Raw genomic sequence first — 18,825 nt, forward strand, 5'->3', positions numbered from 1 at the left:
TATTCTGACTTTTGGAACACCAAGGACCTATGGCACACTGATTTTTCTTGTTAGTGCACTATGTAATCCAGACCTGCAATAACCCAGTATCTGTGATAAGTTAAGGGGAGACTAACCCATCACAGACAGTGGGTTACTGCAAGTTATCCAGGTCCAGTATCTGTGATGGGTTAAAGTCTCCCCTAGATATGTGACCCCACAGGATTGATTTTTAATTAATTATATATTAAACTCCAAATAAGTTTTTTCCTTTTTTTTTTTCCCCCAGGGGAAAGCACGAATGCAGTTCCTCACTACCACAAATTATGCAGTTGAGTTTCCCGCATTTGGGGAAATCACAGTGGTAAGCACACCTATGGAGTGCAATGGATGAGCCTCATCCTGGGAAAACCACCTTCATGATCATGGCATCTCCCCTGCGAGGTAAAAATCCAAATAAGTTTTGATAGCAGAGATTTATCAAGAACTTGTTAGTTGTATTCAGTGCGGAGAGTGTTTCAAAGTGCTGTGCTGTCTGGGAAAGTTAAGCAGAGGCCCAGAGAAGCTATGCCAAGCAGGCCACCAGCAAAGGCAAAGGCAGCATTTTACAGCTTATTCAGTAAAATGCCTGGAAAAGTCTGTTCCTCAGCACTATGAATGCTGGTCTTTGTTAGGAAATTATGCAGAAGTGTCACAATACTATAATAACAACTTGAGTTTTTTGTTTTTAAAATGTCAGCTTCTTGACTCCTTATCAAGTTCTTCTGCTCTGAAAAAACAGAATCCTTATCAATTCGTCCTTTTACCTTTTCTATAAAGAGCCCTAGTCATAGAATATATTTCTAAATTTGCCTTCCCCTCCTCCAAATCTCTGCTACCAGGCAACAACCTTCAAGACAGCTTTGAAATGTTACTGCTCAGGAGAAAACAATACAACTCCAGTGTGGCCATTATGTCATTATTCCAGTGGCTTTTGCTTTGGTTCTGTGTGTTTTGTTTTCATAATTTAAAGTCCAAGAAGTATCTACTTAAAGTGGCCCTCAGCTCTTAAGCCGTTCCTGGGGTCTTCTCCTTCAGCTTCACCCATTGGAAGGACATGCTTAGAAGACTGTGAGGAAACCCCATAAAGCAAGGGGGGGTAAACTGGGTTTTAAATTCAGTGGGTAAGTGAAGGCAAGTACCTCATCTCTCCAAGCAAGACCTGCTTAGCTGCTAAGTGCACAAGCTACTGAAGGAATCATTCATGCACAGCTAAGAGCTGTGGGAGGTATCTAAAAGCAAAGGGCCTGACTGATTCTATAAGTAGTCCCTGCAAAAATCCATTCCACTGCCTTGTACAACTTGTAATGCTCCCCCACCCTTCACCTACATGTGTCCACGTGCACGCACACACCCACCCACATACACACACACTTCCTTTTTTGTCATTAGTGGGGCTCCAGAGCTTGATCCATCTTCATCATCAAATTTTTTGGGGGCTTTTATGCTGTAGAGAGCACTTTACCACATCCTGGTTAAGAAATGAGGCCTTGTCATCAGTGGGATTCCAGTGCATTTGGGGAGGGGGTTATTACTGGTGAAAGTACAGGCTGTGCCCTGTGTGTTGGGCGGGCCAGGGGGAGACAACTTCAAGGGCTGGGGCAAAGTCTAATGGATTAGGTAAGAGGATTAGCAGTGTGTCTGTGAAACCACCACTGCAAAATCATAACTGAGACAGTGAAAGAGATCTGACCTAAAATCTTGCTTCTAACCTCCGAGCTGTCCTTCTTCATTCCTGGGCATGGTCTGAACCAACTTTGGGGGGATCTTAGTTTTTAATTTATAGATTAAAACAAAGATAACAGCCCTTCTTCAAAACAAACCTCCTTCTTGCCTGGGGACTAGACTGACTTTGTAGGACTAATGAATTAGCCACAAAAGTAGAAATTATGGTTTAGGAGTCACACAGCTGGAGACTAAAGGATTCTGACCCTCCCCAAATTGCTCCTGGGGATAATGTCACTATTATAAAATGAAATGTTAGTGCTTTAGATATTTTGCAGACCCTGCACTTGATGGATCAGCTGGCACCACCCAGATTGATAAACTGGCTCATCTGATTTTGGGGCCCCTACCCAGGAACTGACTCAGCCCAAGAAGACAGCTTTGACCCTTTATGATTTCACCTCTGACCCAACTAATCAGCACTCCTGACTCACTGGTTTTCCCCTACTCTCCAAATTATCGTTAAAAATGCCAATCTCTGTATGTTTGAATGCTTGGGGAGACTGATTTGAGTAATAATAAAACTCCAGTCTCCCGCAAAGTTGGCTCTGCATGAATTACTTTCTTTATTGCAATTCCCCTGTCTTGATAAATTGGCTTTGTCTAGGCAGCAGGCAAGGTGAACTCATTGGGCAGTTACAAATTTGGGGCTTGCTGGGGCTTGCCCTTGTGGCTGCCTGCCCATGGTTTGGTAGACTCCCTCCAGCAACAGATCCAGAGGCCAGCCCAAGTGGCCACCTAGTTCTCTTGGACTGGGGGTTGACTCTAGTACTGGCTCTACTGGTGGGGTGCTGCTGATCCAATGGGCATGGATTTAATTTCTATAGAGAAATAGTCCTGGGAGATATCCCATAACTGTAGCTCCATGTTGGAATGTTTGTCTGTAGCCCCATGGTGGGATGTCTCTCTCCAGCTCCACCACTGGGTGTCTGCAACTGTAGCCCTACCACTGGGTGTCTGTCTGTAGCCCCGTCATGGAGTGTCTGTAGCTGTAGCCCCATTATGGGGTGTCTGATTTGGTGAGTATTCTAGGTGCTGCCAACAGCCCCTTCCTTCTCCTATTTGTCAGTCTCTCTGGAGGTGCTGCTGTCTCTTTGTTGGTGTGTGTCTATAGCTCCATCATGGAGTGTCTGTCTTTAGCCCCATCACGAGATGTCTACTGGTGAGATGTCTAATTGGATGGAGAATAGGGGACTTGTTTGGAGGAATACTCTTGGTTTGTGACTGGGTCTGGAATCTGTGTCTCAAAGGCCTTCTGTCTGTCTTGTCTTTGTTGTGTGTGTGTTTGTATATGTTGAGGGGATCGCTGAGGGAATTGCTGATGGAAGTCCAGCAGGCCTAACTCAGAGAACTCTACATAAGTCAGGTTACATCTGATGAACCCTGAAGAAAGCTCAACAGGCCTGACATGGGGTGACTGTCCACTCTTCATCTTGCCCAGAGACCACCTATTCAATTACCGGTTGGAGGTCATCCCTCTCCACTTGGAGTGGATCAAAGACTATAGGAACCAACATGAGAAAGTTTGAGCCTTGCCAGGTCAATATTGGGTGCTGAACGAGGTGACTAGTGTCTGTTTTGTTATGTGTATTTTGCTTCGGCTGGGATGGAAAATATTAATTCAGTTCCCCATGCAACCCGTGAGGCAGCATCTTGGAAAAGTGAGAAGCTTTTGCCTATGGTTCCATAAAACAGAAATGGATGATTTTCTTTTGTAACAGGGCTTGGCCCCCACAGCTATGGCACTGTAAGCAGGGTCATCAAAAGCTGCTCCATTTTCTGGAAGCTTCAGAGAAGGGGGACACAGAAACCTGGTATGCCAGCAAAAAGGGTAGGAATTTCTTACCAGCCAAGTTTCTGGTCTCTCTCTCTTTCTCTCTGTGTATAAATGATAAACATCAATGTCTCCTCTGCAAGGGTTTGATTAGTAGAAGAAAGGATTTCTGAGAGTAGTGTTAGGTTGTAGCAAATCTGGTGTACTTTGTGCTAAGAATTTGTCTTTCTGTGTTGTTCTGTAATGGAGAGAAGGGTATCACAGAATAGAATGTGGGTTTAGGACTCCTGTAAGCCCACTTTTCAAGCCAGCCTGGCAGGCTGCTCAGTTACAAACTTTGCTGTGTGTCCGTGAAACCAATACCAGATGAAATTTATCTGTCTTGTTTTGTGTCTTTAAGAGCCCAACCTTGTGACCATGTGGAGATACTTTCTCTTGGTCTCTGGCATCCAGAGGACAGGAATTTGGGGGTGCATATCATAGTTAACCCTAAAAGTTAACTTCAGCAGTTAAAAGCCTTTGCAAGCTCAAAATTGGCTGCTCTAGGCTTCTTCTAGGAAGAGCAATAGAAACTGCTCAATGCTGTACCTCAGTAGCTAAGGCCTTGTCTTTTGACAATGGCAGCCCGGGTTCAATTCTTAGGGAATGAGTCTTTTCTGGTTTATTTGTGTAACTTTTTGCCACTTATTGATTCTTTTTTCCCCCGTGGACCACTTTTGATTTCGTGTCTTGAGTTTTCCTTTGAACTAACCTTGGAAAGATTCTAGATCTTGTTAAAAAAAAAAAAAAAAAAAAAAGAAACTGCTTACTATCTCTTTGAAATACCTTATGTATCCATTATAACCTTATTTAAAACATTAATTTCACATGGGAAGTTACCTGTGGTAAAGTTCAAAAGCAAGGAATATTGACTGTCCTGGCTAGAGTCTAATAATTAGATATTTAAAAAATAATTTTTTAAAGAGCTGTATGGTTAAAATCAGCTTCATTAAAAGCAGATATCCAAACTGCACATATATTTAAAATACCTTTACATGGTTGCTTTTTTCTCTTCTTGGATCTTATTTTTCTAAAGAAACAAAAAAGGTTTTTTTCTTCTTGCTCGACTGAATTGTTTTTCTCCACTTCTGTCTTCTCAACACTCTTGATGCCCACATGAGAGAACCTAAGATAAATTCTAACAGCCTGGAACTCTTAGGGAAAAACAGGAAGTGCCACAGACCCCATTCTGGGAAAAAGCTCTGTTTTTCTCATGGAACCCTAGGAATTGAAAAAGAATAGATCCCTCTCAAAATCTAAGGCTGTCTTCTGTTTTACATTACATTATCTCAAATTTTTTACTTTGGCAGGTATCAAAAATTACTTTGCATTATTTGAGAGCTTTTAGTCTTGGTGTGTAATAACCAGGTAGGAAATATACTTTAAGGAATGGCTAATGGCAGTTAAGAGGGATGCTTGGCTCTTGGATTTTTGGATTAGAGAAGCATGCTCTTGGCCACCTGGAAGATATGGAAACATCCCCACCTGCAACTGAGAGGAGACTCCCATGGAGGATGGGCTGATTTCAAAATGGGCTGATTGGCTTTGGGTTGCTTTGCAATGACATGCATGGTAGAAGCATTGCACTATCTTCTCCCATAGCATTTCCCTCTTCTGGGGGGATCCAGGATGCAGTATACAAATGGCACCCTTAATTTTGGGGATATGTTTTTGCCTTCCAGCTATGCCTTCTTATTAGGCCCTAGAAATGCCATGCTTTCCTGATGCTGTTCCTCCAAGGGTGCCATCTTGAAGCCAGTAATTCAATTAAGAAACTGGCAAATGAAAAATCTTACAACTACCAGATCTTCTGTCTGTCTGTCTATGTATATGTGTTGTATGCATGGTGTTTGTATAAAAGTGCTCTGACTAATTGGCTTAGAAATATAAGCACTTAAATCAAGTATTTTGTCAGAAAAACAGAAACATTTTAATGCCTTTTGTTTCACGTGATTTCAGTGATCTTTTGGAAATAAAAACAGTTTTAAAGATTATTGGTAAAAAATGTCTTCACAATTTAGATGTTTAGTCTAAATTAGGTCAGATGTTAGGTTTGCTAAATGCTTTAAGGTCATAAATGGTTTCTTTGACTTTTGAAAATTGTTAGGCTTACCTACTTTGGAGCCATTAGAAATTCTAGCTAAGGTCTGGGGACATGTGGAATTAGCCATGCCCCCTAGCTATGCTGGAGTCAGACCTTATCTGCACTTCTATCTGAATATTAAGCAGAACAGACGTTAACTGTATGGGCTGAACTAATAGAAGACTGAAGCAACCTTTATTGACTTTTTGCTTAAAACATTGCTGATCCTTTTTTGTTTTCCAGAGCCAAGAAAACCTTTCTTTTGAACTATTTACAGCTTTTAATATTGAGTAAAGTACACATCTGTAAACAAAACTTGGAGCATATTTGATTCTCTCTTCCTGATTTCCCCAGGATTTGGTAACTATTTGTGAATATTCTTAACTTATGGCAATATAGTTATTTCCATAAGTGCAATAGGAATGTTTTCCTTTCCAACAGGACACAATTGAAGAAACTGCTTATTTTACCAAGGCTTTGACTGGAATTGTGTGCTTGCCTTTAAGGAATAAAAGCCTCTTGGGGCTAGGCGTGGTAGCTCATGCCTGCAATCCCAGCACTTTGGGAGACCAGGGTGGACAGATAGCTTGAGCTCAGGAGCTCAGGACCAACCTGGGCAACATGGTGAAACCCTGTCTCTACTAAAAATACAAAAATTAGCTGGGTGTGGTGGCACATGCCTGTAGTTCCAGCTACTTGGGAGGCTGAGGTGGGAGGATTGCTTGAGCCTGGGGGATGGAGGTTGCAGTGAGCAGAGATTGCATCATTGCACTCCAGCCTGGGTTACAGAGCAAGATCCTGTCTCAAAAACAAAATAAAACAGAGAAAACAAAGCCTCTTGGGAAAACTGGCCTCATACCTTGTCTACACAGTCCCTGTATAGAGTTCCTGATCTGTGGTAAGTAAAGAATGTCACTTTCTAACAGGCCCAAGAGCCCCAAGTTATCTTGGGACCTCAAGAGAAGAGGAATTTACCCAACTCATGGTTATTTCACGGTACAAACCCGTGGCTGGGCTTGGCTTTTAAAAAGTCTTATCTGAGATTCCTTATGAAACAGAATTCCATCAAAGCCATTTTAAAATGCCTATGTGAACAATAATTATTCTTGCTGCACTTTATGCAAGTAATCAGGTAGAGCATAATAAGACTAAAACTTACTTTGCAAGTAAAGTTGATCTACTGTGATTTATTTTTAACTAAAAAATGGGGACTGGAGACAGAAAAGTTATGCTCCAAAAATAAAGAAATATTCATTGTTAGTTGTTCTTGAGTTTTTTCTGCAGTTTGGACTAAATCCTAAATTATTTGTGGACTACAAGTCTCCAAATTAATGATTTCAAATCTTTACCTTTAAAAGTAGGAATTGCATTCCTTATGCTAGAACTCATTATTTACTTTGTAGTGTGCTGTTCCCTTAAATGCAATACTAAAATTATAGATGACAATACTAACACATTTTTCAGCCATCCTGCATGAGTATGCTCAGACAGTAGCAAAGTGGTTCCAGTCCTCTCACCTTGGGGTCAACACCTACCCCGACTATGCCCCTGGTCAGCAGGAAGAAGTTAGAGTGGTCTTTGCCCTTTCTCCATCTTCATTAGCCAACACCTTAAGATTAAGGTGTTACAAAACCCAAAGGAAGGGATTGAAACCGCCATTGCAAAATTATAACTAAGACAGTAAAAGAGATCCAACCTAACCAAGTCCATCTTGCTTCTAACCTCCAAGCTGTCCTTGTTCATTCCTGGGCAAAGTCTGAACTAACTTTGGGGGGAATTTCTTTTTTTGTTTTTTGGTTTTTTTTGAGACAGAGTCTCACTCTGTCACCCAGGCTTGAGTGCAGTGGTGTGATCTCAGCTCACTGCAACCTCTGCCTCCTGGGTTCAAGTGATTCTCCTGCCTCGGCCTCCCAAGTAGCTGGGATTACAGGTGCCTGCCACCATGCCTGGCTAATTTTTGTATTTTTAGTAGAGACAGAGTTTTGCCACATTGGCAAGGCTGGTCTCAAACCCCTGACCTCAGGTGATATGCCTGCCTTGGCCTCCCAAAGTGTGGTGAAGGATGGAGCCAGCTGGACTTCCTGGGCTGAGTGGAGACTTGGAGAACTTTTCTATCTTACAAGAAGATTGTAAAATGCACCAATCAGTGCTCTGTAAAAACTCACCAATCAGTCCTCTGTAGCTAGCAAGGGGATTGTAAAATGTCCCAAACAGTGCTCTGTAATATGCACCAATCAGCAGGATCCTGAAAGTATCCAATTGCAGGGAGGACTGAAAAAAGGGCATTCTGATAGGATAGAAATGGAACATAGGAGGGGACAAATAAAGGAATAAAAGCTGGCCACCCCCAGCCAGCAGTGACAAGCCGCTTGAGTCCCTACCATGCTGTGGAAGCTTTGTTCTTTTGCTCTTCACAATAAACCTTGCTACCACTCACTCTTTGGGTCCATGCCATCTTTAAGGGCTGTAATACTCACCGTGAAGGTCTGCAGCTTCATTCTTGAGGTCAGTGAGACCACGAACCCACTGCGAACCAACTCCATACACATCTTGGGAGCTCGTCCAGTATAGCACCATGCAGTGAGTACCATTGGACCCCTTTCACTTGCTATTCTGTCCTATTTTTCCTTAGAATTCGGGGGCTAAACACCAGGCACCTGTCGGCCAGTTAGAAGCAACTAGTGTGGCCACCTGACTAAAGACACGGGTGTCAGGCTTTCTAGGAAAGGGATGTCTAACAACCCCCGACTCGTCAGAGTTAGGAGCATTGGTTTGCCTGGAAACAGCTTCTGCTTTTCCTATACTTCTGGGCTGAGCCGAGGGTCGACAGAGAGGAAAGCCATTCAGCTCTGCGGTCCCAACAAAAAGTTAATTGACCCTGCAGCCATGAACAGAGCTCTCAAAGTTACGTTGCCCAAGTGAGACTCATCCATCTATCTTATCTATCCCGACCCTTGCCTCCTGGGTCCTAATGCCTGTCAGACAAACTTCCTCCCACCTCTCTTCTTCAAGACTAGTCCTGCTTCTAAAAACTACTCCTTGTCCCCGGTGCTCTTCTAGTTTCTCCAAAAAGAATAGTTTCTAGTATAAATTTCGGGACTCTGTTCCCTTTTTTAGGCACCCGGGCTCACCAATCAGAAAGACATAATTATTGCCCAAAGCCCCATCACAGAGGGGACTATCTGGAATTTTAGGATTCCTCCTCAGACTAGCAGGCCTAACAAAGGCTATTCCCAAAGCTAAGATATGGGGAGCCTCAGAAATTATATACTCCAAAATTGGGCTGCGGATATCCTTCCTGTTCATATGATGAGAAGTGAAGACAAAAGGCATCACTCTTACAACCCTGGAGATCCCTTCCCTCCCTCAAGGTATGGCCCTCCCCTCCATTTTGTGGCATATCATCTTTATAGGATAAGGGTAAGGTCACAATACCAACAGAAGAAAATGCTTAGGACTCTAACAGATTTTTAAGAATGCATCAGTAAGGGCCACTAAATCCGTTTTTTCTCGGTCCTCTTTGTGGTCTAAGAGGAAAGGCAAGGGTGAAGGTTTTTGAGAATGTGTCAGTAAGGGCAACTAAATCTGACCTTCCTCAGTCTTCTTTGTGGTCTAGGAGGAAAACTAGTGTTTCCACTGCTGCTTCTGTGAGCAAAACTACTCCAAACAGCAGCATCCAGGACCTGTTGCAGGTTCTTGGGCAGGAGAAAAAAAAACAAACCAAAACCATTGGCGTTTTTTTCTTTCAGATGGGAAACACTCAGGGATCAACAGGCTCACACTTGAAATTAATCCTAAGCCATTGGGACGAATTTGACCTGCAAACCCTGAAAAAGAAGTGGCTTATTTTTTTCTGCACTATGGCCTGGTCCCAATATTCTCTCTCTGATGGGGAAAAAATGGCCACCTGAGGGAAGTATAAATTACAATAGTATCCTGCAGCTTGACCTTTTCTGTAAGAAGGAAGGCAAGTGGAGTGAAATACCTTATGTCCAAGCTTTCTTTTCAATGAAGGATAATCCACAACTATGCAAAGCTTGCAATCTACATTCCACAGGAGGACCTCTCAGCTTACCCCCATATCCTAGCCTCCTTACAGCTCCTCTTCCTTCCTATTAATGATGAGCCTCCTCTAATCTCCCCCACCCAGAAGGAAACAAGCAAAGAAATATCCAAGGGACCACAAAAAACTCGCTATAGGTTATGTCCTCTTCAAGCTGTAGGGGGAGGGGAATTTGGCCCAACCCGGGTACATGTCCCCTTCTCCCTCTCTGATTTAAAGCAGATCAAGTTAGATCTGGGGAAGTTTTCAGGTGATCCTGATAGGTATACAGATATCCTATGGGGTCTAGGGCAAACCTTCGACCTCACTTGGAGAGATGTCATGCTATTGTTTTGTTGCTGTTGTTGTTGTTTTGAGATAGAGTTTCACTCTGTCGCCCAGGCTGGAGTGCAGTGGCACAATCTCAGCTCACTGCAAGCTCCACCTCCCGGGTTCACACCATTCTCCTGCCTCAGCCTCCCGAGTAGCTGGGACTACAGTCATCCGCCACTACGCCTGGCTAATATTTTGTATTTTTAGTAGAGACGGGGATTCACCGTGTTAGCCAGGGTGGTCTCAATCTCCTGACCTTGTGACCTGCCTGCCTCTGCCTCCCAAAGTGCTGGGATTACAGGTGTGAGCCACCACCTCACCTGGCTCACTGGATCTATTGTTAGATCAAGCCCTGGCCTTTAATGAAAAGAATGCAGCTTTAGCTGCAGCCTGAGAGTTTGGAGATACCTGGTATCTTAGTCAAGTAAATGATAGAATGACAGCCGAAGAAAGGGACAAACTCCCTACCGGTCAGCAAGACATCCCCAGGATGGATCCCCACTGGGACCTTGACTCAGATCATGGGGACTGGAGTCACAAACATCTGTTGACCTGTGTTCTAGAAGAACTAAGGAGAATTAGGAAAAAGCCCATGAATTATTCAATGATGTCCACCATAACTCAGGGAAAGGAAGAAAATCCTTCCACCTTCCTCAAGTGACTATGGGAGGTGTTAAGAAAATATACTCCCCTATCATCCGACTCCCTTGAGAGTCAGTTGATCTTAAAAGATAAGTTTATTATGCAATCAGCTGCAGATATCAGGAGAAAGCTCCAAAAGTGAGCCCTGGGCCCTGAACAAAATCTGAGGCATTATTAAAGCTGGCAACCTCGGTGTTCTATAATAGGGACCAAAAGGAAGGCTGAGTAGGAAAAGTGAGATGAGAGAAACGCCACAGCCTTAGTCATGGCCCTCACATGAACAAACCTTGGTGGTTCAGACAGGACAGAAAATGGAGCAGGCCAATCACCTGGTAGGGCTTGTTATCAGTGTGGTTTGCAAGGACACTTTAAAAAAGATTGTCCAATGAGAAACAAGCTGCCCCCTCACCCATGTCCACTATGCCAAGGCAATCACTGGAAGATGCACTGCCACAGAGGACAAAGATTCTCTGGGCCAGAAGACCCCAGCGAGATGACCCAACAGGACTGAGGGTGCCCAAGGCAAGCACCAGCTCATGTCATCACCCTCACTGAGCCCTGGGTAAGTTTAACCACTGAAGGCCAGGAAATTGATTTCCTCCTGGACACTGGCACAGCCTTCTCAGTGTTAATCTCCTGCCCTGGACCGCTGTCCTCAAAGTCCATTACCATCCAAGGAATCCTGGGACAGCCTGTAACCAGGTATTTCTCCCACCTCCTCAGCTGTAATTGGGAGACTTTGCTATTTTCACATGACTTTCTTGTTATGCCTGAAAGTCCCACACCCTTATTAGGGAGGGACATATTAGCCAAAGCTGGAGCTATTATCTATATGAATATGGGGGACAAATTACCCATTTGTTGTCCCCTACTTGAGGAGGGAATCAACTCTGAATTCTGGGCATTGGAAGGACAATTCAGAAGGGCAAAAAATGCCCGCCCAGTTCAAATCAGGCTAAAAGACCCCGCCAATTTTCCTTATCAAAGGCAATATCCCTTAAGGCCTTAAGCTCATACAGGGTTACAGCATATTGTTAGACATTTAAAAACTCAAGGATTAGTAAGAAAATGCAACAGTCCCTGCAACACCCCAATTCTAGGAGTACAAAAACCGAATGGTCAGTGGAGACTGGAGCAAGATCTCAGACTAATCAATGAGGCAGTAATTTCTCTATATCCAGTTGTACGCAACTCCTATACCCTGCTCTCTCAAATACCAGAGGAAGCAGAATGGTTCACTGTTCTGGACCTCAGGGATACCTTCTTCTGCATTTCCCTACCCTCTGACTCCCAGTTTCTCTTTGCCTTTGAGGATTCCACAGACACATCCCTACTTACGAGGACATTCTTGCCTCAAGGGTTTAGGGATAGCCCTCATCTGCTTGGTCAGGTACTGACCCAAGATCTAGGCCACTTCTCAAGTCCAGGAACTCTGGTGCTGCTCCTTCAGCAAGTGGATGATTTACTTTTATTATTATTATTATACTTGAAGTTCTAGGGTACATGTGCACAGCATGCAGTTTTGTTACATATGTATACATGTGCCATGTTGGTTTGCCTCAACCATCAACTCATCATTTACATTAGGTATTTCTCCTAATGCTATCCCTCCCCCTGCCCCCCACCCCACAACAGGCTCCCATGTGTGATGTTCCCTGCCCTGTGTCCAAGTGTTCTCATTGTTCAATTCCCACCTATGAGTGAGAACATGCGGTGTTTGGTTTTCTGTCCTTGTGATAGTTTGCTGAGAATGATGGTTTCCAGCTTCATCCATGTCCCTGCAAAGGACAAGGACTCATCCTTTTTTTATGGTTACATAGTATTCCATGGTGTATATGTGCCACATTTTCTTAATCCAGTCTATCATTGATGGACATTTGGGTTGGTTCCAAGTCTTTGCTATTGTGAATTGTGCCACAATAAACATACGTGTGCATGTGTCTTCATAGTAGCATGACTTATAGTCCTTTGGGTATATACCCAGTAATGGGATGGCTGGGACAAATGGTATTTCTAGTTCTAGATTCTTGAGGAAACGCCACACTGCCTTCCACAATGGATGAACTAGTTTACACTCCCATCAACAGTGTAAAACATTCCTATTTCTTCACATCCTTTCCTGCATCTGTTGTTTCCTGACTTTTTAATGATTGCCATTCTACCTGGCATGAGATGGTATCGCATTGTGGTTTTGATTTGCATTTTTCTGATGACCAGTGATGATGAGCATTTTTCCATGTGTCTGTTGGCTACATAAATGTCTTCTTTTGAGAAGTGACTGTTAATATCCTTTGCCCAATTTTTGATGGGGTTGTTTGTTTTTTTCTTGTAAATTTGTTTAAGTTCTTTGTAGATTCTGGATATTAGTCCTTTGTCAGACAACAGGTTGCCTGTTCACTCTGATGGTAATTTCTTTTGCTGTGCAGAAGCTCTCTAGTTTCATTATATCCCGTTTGTCTATTTTGGCTTTTGTTGCCATTGCTTTTGGTGTTTTAGTCATGAAGTCTGTGATGAATGGTTTTGCCTAGGTTTTCTTCTACAGTTTGTATGGTTTTAGGTCTAACATTTAAGTCTTTAATCCATCTTGAATTAATTTTTGTATAAGGTGTAAGGAAGGGATCCAGTTTCAGCTTTCTACATATGGCTAGCCAGTTTTCCCAGCACCATTTATTAAATAGGGAATCCTTTCCCCATTGCTTGTTTTTTTTGTTTGTTTGTTTTTTGTTTTGTTTGTTTTTTGAGACGGAGTCTCACTCTGTCGCCCAGGCTAGAGTGCAGTGGCACGATCTTGGCTCACTGCCAGCTCCACCTCCCGGGTTCACGCCATTCTTCTGCCTTAGCCTCCCGAGTAGCTGGGACTACAGGCACCCACCACCATGCCCGGTTAATTTTTTGTATTTTTAGTAGAGATGGTGTTTCACCGTGTTAGCCAGGATGATCTCGATCTCCTGACCTCATGATCTGCCCACCTTGGCATCCCAAAGTGCTGGGATTACAGGTGTGAGCCATGGTGCCTGGCCTCCCCATTGCTTGTTTCTATTAGGTTTGTGAAAGATCAGATGGTTGTAGATGTGTGGTGTTATTTCAGAGGCCTCTGTTCTGTTCCATTGGTCTATATATTTGTTTTGGTACCAGTACCATGCTGTTTTGGTTACTGTAGCCTTGTAGTATAGTTTGAAGTCAGGTAGCATGATGCCTCCAGCTTTGTTCTTTTTGCTTAGGATTGTCTTGGCAATGCAGGCTTTTTTTTGGTTCCATATGAACTTTAAAGTAGTTTTTTCCAATTCTGTGAAGAAAGTCATTGGTAGCTTGATGGGGATGGCAATGAATCTATAAACTACCATGGGCAGTATGGCCATTTTCACGATATTGATTCTTCCTATCCATGAGCATGGAATGTTCTTCCATTTGTTTGTGTCTCCTTTTATTTCATTGAGCAGTGGTTTGTGGTTCTCCTTGAAGAGGTCCTTCACATCCCTTGTGAAGTTGGATTCCTAGGTATTTTATTCTCTTTGTAGCAATTGTGAATGGGAGTTCCCTCATGACTTGGCTCTCTGTTTGTCTGTTATTGGCATATAGGAATGCTTGTGATTTTTGCACATTGATTTTGTATCCTGAGACTTTGCTGAAGTTGCTTATCAGCTTAAGGAGATTTTGGGCTGAGACAATGGGGTTTTCTAAATATACAATATCTGCAAACAGGGACAATTTGACTTCCTCTTTTCCTAATTGAATACCCTTTATTTCTTTCTCCTGCCTGATTGCCCTGGCCAGAACTTCCAACACTATGTTGAATAGGAGTGGTGAGAGAGGGCATCCTTGTCTTGTACCACTTTTCAAAGGGAATGCTTCCAGTTTTTGCCCATTTAGTATGATATTGGCTGTGGGTTTGTCATAACTAGCTCTTATTATTTTGAGATACGTTCCATCAATATTTAGTTTATTAGAGTTTTTAGCATGAAGGGCTGTTGAATTTTGTTGAAGGCCTTTTCTGCATCTATTGAGATAATCATGTGGTTTTTGTCATTGGTTCTGTTTATGTGATGGATTACGTTTATTGATTTGCATATGTTGAACAAGGCTTGCATCCCAGGGATGAAGCCGAATTGATCGTGGTGGATAAGCTTTTTGATGTACTGCTGGATTTGGTTTGCCAGTATTTTATTGAGGATTTTTGCATCGATGTTCATCAGGGATATTGGTGTAACATTCTCTTTTTTAGTTGTGTCTCTGCCAGGCTTTGGTATCAGGATGATGCTGACCTCATAAAATCATTTAGGGAGGAGTCCCTCTTTTTCTATTGTTTGGAATAGTTTCAGAAGGAATAGTACCACTTCCTCTTTCTACCTCTGGTAGAATTCGGCTGTGAATCCGTCTTGCCCTGGACTTTTTTTGGTTGATAGTCTATTAATTATTGCCTCAATTTCAGAACCTGTTATTGGTTTATTCAGAGATTCAACTTCTTCCTGCTTTAGTCTTGGGAGGGTGTATGTGTCGAGGAATTTATCCATTTCTTCTAGATTTTCTAGTTTATTTCCATAGAGGTGGTTATAGTATTCTCTGATGGTAGTTTGTATTTCTGTGGGATCGTTGGTGATATCCCCTTTATCATTTTTTATTGCGTCTATTTGATTCTTCTCTCATTTCTTCTTTATTAGTCTTGCTAGCAGTCTGTCGATTTTGTTGATCTTTTCAAAAAACCAGCTCCTGAATTCATTGATTATTTTGAAGGGTTTTTTGTGTCTCTATCTCCTTCAGTTCTGCTCTGATCTTAGTTATTTCTTGCCTTCTGTTAGCTTTTGAATTTGTTTCCTCTTGCTTCTCTAGTTCTTTTAATTGTGATGTTAGGGTGTTGATTTTAGATCTTTCCTACTTTGTCTTCTGGGCATTTAGTGCTATAAATTTCCCTCTACACACCGCTTTAAATGTGTCCCAGAGATTCTGGTACTTTGTGTCTTTGTTCTCATTGGTTTCAAGGAACATCTTTATTTCTGCCTTCATTTCATTATTTACCCAGTAGTCATTCAGGAACAGTGTACAGTTTTCATGTAGTTTTGTGGTTTTGAGTGAGTTTCTTAATCCTGAGTTCTAATTTGATTGCGCTGTGGTCTCAGAGGCAGTGTGTTGTGATTTCTGTTCTTTTACATTTGCTGAGGAGTGCTTTACTTCCAACTATGTGGTCAATTTTGGAATAAGTGCTATGTGGTGCTTAGAAGAATGTATATTCTGTTGATTTGGGGTGGAGAGTTCTGTAGATGTCTACTAGGTCTGCCTGGTGCAGAGCTGAGTTCAAGTCCTGGATATCCTTGTTAACATTCTGTCTTGTTGATCTGTCTAATATTGACAGTTGGATGTTAAAGTCTCCCATTATCATGGTGTGGGAGTCTAAGTCTCTTTGTAAGTCTCTAAGGACTTGTTTTATGAATCTGGGTGCTCCTGTATTGGGTGCCTAAATATTTAGGATAGTTAGCTTTTCTTTTTGAATTGATCCCTTTACCACTATGTAATGGCCTTCTCTGTCTCTTGATCTTTGTTGGTTCAAAGTCTGTTTTATCAGAGACTAGGATTGCAACCCCTGCTTTTTTTTTTTTTTTTTTTTGGCTTTCCATTTGCTTGGTAGATCTTCCTCCATCCCTTTATTCTGAGCCGATGTGAGTCTCTGCAGGTGAGATGTGTCTCCTGAATACAGCACACTGATGGGTCTTGAATCTTTACCCAATTTGCCAGTCCATGTCTTTTAACTGGGGCATTTAGCCCGTTTATATTTAAGGTTAATATAGTAGGCTTCAGAAGGTTGGTAATAACATACTTCTCCCAGCTAAAGAAGGATGTTTGAACCCATCATGCATTGTTATGTGTGAATTTGATCCTGTCATTTTGATGTTAGCTGGTTATTTTGCCCGTTATTTGATGCATTTTCTTCCTAGCATTGATGGTCTTTAAAATTTGGCATGTTTTTGCAGTGGCTGGTACTGGTTGTTGCTTTCCATGTTTAGTGTTTCCTTCAGGAGCTCTTGTAAGGGAGGCCTGGTGGTGACAAAACCTCTCAGCATTTGCTTGTCTGTAAAGTATTTTATTTCTCCTTCACTTATGATGCTTAGTTTGGCTGAATATGAAATTCTGGGTTGAAAATTCTTTTCTTGAAGAATGTTGAATATTGGCTCCCACTCTCTTCTGGCTTGTAGAGTTTCTGCTGAGAGATCCAGTGCTAGTCTGAGGGGCTTCCCTTTGTGGGTAATCCGACCTTTCTCTCTGGCTGTGCTTAACATTTTTTCCTTCATTTCAACCTTGGTGAATCTGGCAATTGTGTGTCTTGGGGTTGCTCTTCTCGAGGAGTATCTTTGTGGTGTTCTCTGTATTTCCTTAATTTGAGTGTTGGCCTGTCTTGCTAGGTTGTGGAAGTTCTCCTGGATAATATCCTGAAGAGTGTTTTCCAACTTGTTTCCATTCTCCCTGTCACTTTCAGGTACACCAATCAAATGTAGATTTGGTCTTTTCACATAGTCCCATATTTCTTGGAGGCTTTGTTCATTTCTTTTTACTCTTTTTTCTCTAAACTTCTCCTCTCGCTTTATTTCATTAATTTGATCTTCAATCACTGATATCCTTTCTTCCATTTGAACGAATTGGCTGTTGAAGCTTGTGCATGCATCACATAGTTCTTGTGCCATGTTTTTCAGCTCCATCAGGTCATTTAAGGTCTTCTCTACACTATTTATTCCAGTTAGCCATTCGTCTAATCTTTTTTCAAGGTTTTTAGCTTCTTTGCGATGGGTTTGAACATCCTCCTTTAGCTGGGAGAAGTATGTTATTACCAACCTTCTGAAGCCTACTTCTCTCAGCTCGTCAAAGTCATTCTCCGTCCACCTTTGGTCCGTTGCTGATGAGGAGCTGTGATCTTTTGGAGGAGAAGAGGCACTCTGGATTTTAGAATTTTCCGCTTTTCTGCTCTGGTTTCTCCCCATCTTCGTGGTTTTATCTACCTTTGGCCTTTGATGCTGGTGACCTACAGATGGGGTTTTGGTGTGGATGTCCTTTTTGTTGATGTTGATGCTATTCCTATTTGTTAGTTTTCCTTCTAAGAGTCAGGTCCCTCAGCTGCAGGTCTGTTGGAGTTTGCTGGAGGTCAACTCCAAACCCTGTTTACCTGAGTATTACCAGTGGAGGCTGCAGAACAGCAAATATTGCAGAAGAGCAAATGTTGCTGCCTGATCCTTCCTCTGGAAGCTTCGTCCCAGAGGGGCACCCGCCTGTATGAGGTGTCAGTTGGCCCCTACTGGGAAGTGTCTCCCAGTTAGGCTACATGGGGGCCAGGGACCTACTTGAGGAGGCAGTCTGTCCATTCTCAGAGCTCAAACACTGTACTGGGAGAGCCACTGCTCTCTTAAGAGCTGTCAGACAGGGACGTTTAAGTCTGCAGAAGTTTCTGCTGTCTTTTGTTCACCTATGCCCTGCCCCCAGAGGTGAGGTCTACAGAGGCAGCAGACCTTGCAGAGCTGCGGTGGGCTCTGCCCAGTTCAACCTTCCCGGCTGCTTTGTTTACCTACTCAAGCCTCAGCAATGGCGGATGCCCCTCCCCTGCCAGGCTGCTGCCTCAGACTGCTGTGCTAGTAGTGAGCAAGGCTCTGTGGGCATGGGACCCACTGAGCCAGGCACAGGATTTAATCTCCTGGTGTGCCATTTGCTAAGACCGTTGGAAAAGTGCAGTATTTGGGTGAGAGTGTCCTGATTTTCCAGGTACAGTCTGTCACAGATTTCCTTGGCTAGGAAAGGGAAATCCCCTGACTGCTTGCGCTTCCCGGGTGAGGCAATGCCCCTCCCTGCTTCAGCTCACCCTCCGTGGGCTGCAGCCACTGTCCAACCAGTCCCAATGAGATGAACCAGGTACCTCAGTTGGAAATGCAGAAATCACCGTTTTCTGCATCAATCACACTGGGAGCTGCAGACCAGAGCTGTTCCTATTTGGCCATCTTGGAACGGAATCTGGATGATTTACTTTTGGCTACCAATTTGGAAGCCTCATGCCAGCAGGCTACTCTAGATCTCTTGAACTTTCTAGGTAATCAAGCGGGCAAGGCGTCTAAACTGAAAGCCCAGCTCTGCCTACAACAAGTCAAATATCTAGGCCTAATCTTAGCCAGAGGAACCAGGGCCCTCAGCAAGGAACAA

General features: G+C 43.0%; 1 non-coding gene across 1 annotated transcript; it reads right to left on the minus strand.

The window, feature by feature from the left end:
• Positions 1-265: 265 nt before the first annotated feature.
• Positions 266-431, minus strand: LOC112205680 (U1 spliceosomal RNA). The gene has a single exon (XR_002939778.2). It is a non-coding gene; the product is annotated as a U1 spliceosomal RNA (small nuclear RNA).
• Between the last annotated feature and the right edge of the window lie 18,394 nt (positions 432-18,825).

Source organism: Pan troglodytes, chromosome 16 (genome assembly GCF_028858775.2).
Source record: "Pan troglodytes isolate AG18354 chromosome 16, NHGRI_mPanTro3-v2.0_pri, whole genome shotgun sequence".
Taxonomy (NCBI): domain Eukaryota; kingdom Metazoa; phylum Chordata; class Mammalia; order Primates; family Hominidae; genus Pan; species Pan troglodytes.